This window comes from Eurypyga helias, unplaced genomic scaffold (genome assembly GCF_000690775.1).
Source record: "Eurypyga helias isolate BGI_N326 unplaced genomic scaffold, ASM69077v1 scaffold33406, whole genome shotgun sequence".
NCBI classification, from domain to species: Eukaryota; Metazoa; Chordata; class Aves; order Eurypygiformes; family Eurypygidae; genus Eurypyga; species Eurypyga helias.
In genome coordinates, this window is record NW_010259440.1 from 36,763 (window position 1) to 40,985 (window position 4,223).

Below are 4,223 nucleotides of genomic sequence, written 5' to 3' on the forward strand. Positions count from 1 at the left end.
GACTCAGAAACTTTTTGAGAGCTTTTGGTATATTTCTGTCTTGCAGAAAGTCACTAGCACTGTCTTGTCTGGGGAGATCTTTGCAGGAAGTCGCTTTTATTTAACTCTGTCTTGAAAAACTTGAACAATATTTTCCTTTTGAGAGCAGAGAGGCTGACAAGTGAGGTAAATCTAAATCAAATGGCTTGGTTCCGCTGACTGCACAAGCTGTGGATTTACAGATAAATGAAAACGTAGCTGTGGCTTTTTCCCTTTTCACCATTCCCATTTGGTATTTCCCTCTCCCTTTGTGAGATGCTTTCATGTTCTGGCAGTGGAGACGCGTTAGCTTCTTGTGACCTGCTCAGGTTAGCTCCTCTGAAATCCCTTTTGAGCAAGAGCTGTGGGTCAGGGCCTGAGCCAGCGCTTAATGGAGCGAGCGTGTGTCGCTTCTGTTGTCGGTTGCCTTTTGGGCTGCGTTTAGCCCTTCCCCAGAGCAACACTGCAGATGTGAAAGAATGAATATGACATTTTTCCGAGGGCTGGGCAGGGAGTCACGGTAGATGCAATCTTTCACCACCCACTGCATTGTCTCTGCACGCAGAGCCTCCTTCAGCCTTGACCTCATGTCAGTCCTCCCTCGCTCCTCAGAGTCTGTGCTCCTAGGGGTGAAGCTGGCAGTGCGAGTCACATCTTCACATCTTGTCACCTAGTCCGATTTATACAAAAAGCAGTTAAAATAATGTTTGCAAATTAATCCACTGTATAATGGTTACCTTGTATGACAGAAGACAAGATTTGATCTGGCATGCAGTTCGTGTACTTGAAATCATTTCTCCTGACCTATGGGTTTTGATTTAACACCTTTGACTCCCCAGCTATGGTGCTGAGACTGAAAAATGCTGCAGTTTTTTAAACACCTCTAGCTGGATTTTGCATGATGTTTCTCATATTTTTTTCTTCAAAGAAAGCAGCAGTGAAGAAACAGAGGAAAGCCTGAGAGTTGTTCTATATTTGATTTGCTTGGAAATTAAGCACTAATGTCTTCCAGGTGGACAGCAAATATGTTATGAAGCCTTCTGTATCTGCATGCAGAGCAGTGAACCAAAACAAAGTGCAGTGTACGGTAAAGATTCCTCTAAGCCTGAATCCTTGAAGAGCAAATAGGTGCCTCTAGGAACAGCTCAGCCTGTATGAAGGGGGTTATTGAGGCTATATTGACATGATGTTGTGGGTACTGTGGTTACTGCTTCTTCACATCCTTTGTGTAGGCTTATGCTGTGTCAGAGTGGCTGGAAACTGAACATTTATCATTTTTGTTGTCATACGCTTTTTACTAGCATCTGGAGAGAAATACCTTCTGCTAAATGAAATGTCAAAGGATTTAATCATTGGATGGGGCAGATAGTCTGAATTACAGAGAGGCAGTTCATGGCTTTGAGAGATTTGCTATCTCTCAGAAAGATGAAGGGCTGCACCCAGTTCCATGTGGCACGTTGCAAATCTTTCAGAAACAACTCTCCCAGGCAGGAGTCTGCTGCCCCCCTTTTTGTATTTGCTGTGTTCTTAACCACTGCATTGTGTGCTGGTGTTTTGTACTGGTCGCCTCCAGAGCCCTCATGTGCCCAGTGTGAAATGACAACATGTTTGCCCAACAGGTAGCACAGATGCTGCTGGCTCCCGTTGCAGCCTGCTTCACAGCAAACGGTATTCTCTGGAGGCAGCTTTAATTTTGGTTCTAGTTATTATGTATTTGTAAAAAAATTCTTATTAGTGAGGCCTCTGGTTAAGGAATGTGATTTTTAAGCCTCTCTACAGCCCCTTCTGTTCCTTACCAGCCTAAGCTGGCAGTGACTTCCATAGGAAGCTAGTTTTGAAGATGTTACTGTCACACCTGTCTATATTGATCCCTCTTTCTTGTGTGGTGTGCTTTAGCTGTTTCCTGCAGCAGAATCCTCATGTTGAAGTTCTCAGCTTCCTTTTCTTGAGGTCTTCAGTATGGTATTGCAGCTGTACCCATGTACCCAAGACCTTTCTGATATTGTGAGAGCAGTTTCTGTCTAAACAACAAACGTGTGGTCCTTGGGCCTGTTCAGGTTGCAGTAGACAGTGTGGTCTTGTGGTGGTGGTAAGGTAGTAAAGCCTTGGAACAGTGTTTTAATTGAGCTGGGACAGTGCTTTTCTGCTGCAGATGTTGACCGTAGAGTGTTTCTGACAGGGAGCCATGACAGCTCGCTTCATCTGTGTCAGGGATGCTGTTGCTGCGGTCTGAGTTCATCACTGGGTGTGGTAATTACAGTGGTGGTGCTCAAGTTCCTGAGTCGGACCAAGTGGGTATTGTGTACGTGAGGGAATGCTGAAACTGGAGACCTGAACTAAATAAACATTAAAGGCCTTCGGATCTGTTAGAGAGCCTGCCATAATGGGTGCTCCCTGAATCTGACCCAGGGTTTTGCAGGCCTGTGCACTGTGGTGGTGCTTCCAGGGGTTTGGGAGAGGTGGCATCGTGGGGGAGGAGGAACGTATCGGTGAGTAATTTGTCCTCGTGGATGAGAGAACCTGTGCTAGCATGCTTGTAGGGCTGCTCACCTGCCTCTGCCACTGCAGCCTGGGCTTACACAGTCAGGCTGGGGAAGGATGACGACTGTACCAGGAATGACCGGAGTCGTGGACTCTCAGCTGACGCTGATGTGTGGTGAGTCAAGTCTCTCCATGAGACAGATAACATTGGAAAAATGATGTCATTGTACAGACTTGTCAGGTGTAGTCAGAATCAAAAATGCCTCTCCTGCACTGCTGAAAGGGAGTAGGAGGAGAGGGTATGGTGGATGTAAGGATTAGTTTGGTAGTAGTGGCACCAGTCAGGGGGACTAGATTGTAAGGGTTAAGTGTGTGGAAGGACCACCGGGGTAACTGCAGGTGGTGGGCCAGTGGCCTCAGGTCAGCATCTTCCTTCTGTTCTTGTGCTACACACCACACTTGTATCTGAAGTAAGAGCATGTGTTGGGGTTTTGGGGTTTTCTGAGTGATCATGGGTTGGAGATTTTAAATGCATTTTCCATGACTTCTACATAGAGGGACACACTCTAAATTTGGTGAAAAGAAAAACAAATTAGTTTTTTTGGACTGATTGAAGTGTCCTGATGAACTTCCTGGGTAGTCCCCACAGCTGACACCTTTCAGTAGTATCTGTAGGTCTTCAGTCTTAGAAACACAGCAGAGCATATGGGGAACCAATTAATTCCATATATATTAATTAATAAACACTTTCCTCTAAGGAAGACCTTACACACATCTGCTGTTTGGCCCAAAATTGCCTGCATGCATGAATGGGTAGTGAACATGCCTTCCTGAGTTGTCACTTGTGATTTCTCTTGATAGGCTGGGGGCTGCCTCCTCTAGACTGCTGCTGCCAGGCTTTTAGAAAAGCAGACTGCAGCTAATGCTTAAGCTGTCTCAGCCACCAGCGTTCTCACATGTAAGTGATCTCAACACAAGCTGGTTTTCACCACTGCCCTGTGGACTGTGTAGCGGAGTCTGGCCGGCACCCGACAGTCTATGGTCTCTTTGTTTTGAGAAGCACACTTCATCAGTGGTGTGCATGTGGAAGTATCAGCGCTGAATATGGCTATTTTATGTACCGAAGCATATGCAGGCACTTGTGAAGAAGGGCTGTTGCATGAATGGGTAGTGTATAGTCAGCGCCCTCCTTGTAATATGGAACAGCTTTGCATCTGTATGTGGTACTGCACGGACTCGAGCATTGTAGACTGAGTAGTTAATAGACACTGCAGGGCAATTCTGCTGAATTACAAGCCTCTATTCAATTTATCCTCTTTACTGTTCTCTCTCAGAGCTATATGATCTTGATGACAGACGAATGGACTTTTTTAGAAAACTAATGCTTGTGTTGCAAGATCTTGACCAGAATCGCTGCCCCTACAACTTCCCCACCTGCTCCTGACAACAAATTAGTTCTCTTGTGAATCTTTTGTAGTAGTAACAAGATTTAAGTGGCTTGCAGAAGCGATTTCCTACTGACCATTTGAACTAGCTTGACTGGTGAAACTGCGGAATACTATACTTAATACTATAAGCAATGAATTTCACTGATTTCTTCTGCCCTGGTGTTGCTGCAGGTGTGAAGGTAATGTTCTTCAAGGAATGCACTCAGTGGCCTGTTCTTAAGTGGCTTTTTTAAACTGTGTAAAGTTCTATTAAACTCATGTGGATTTGTATTCTTC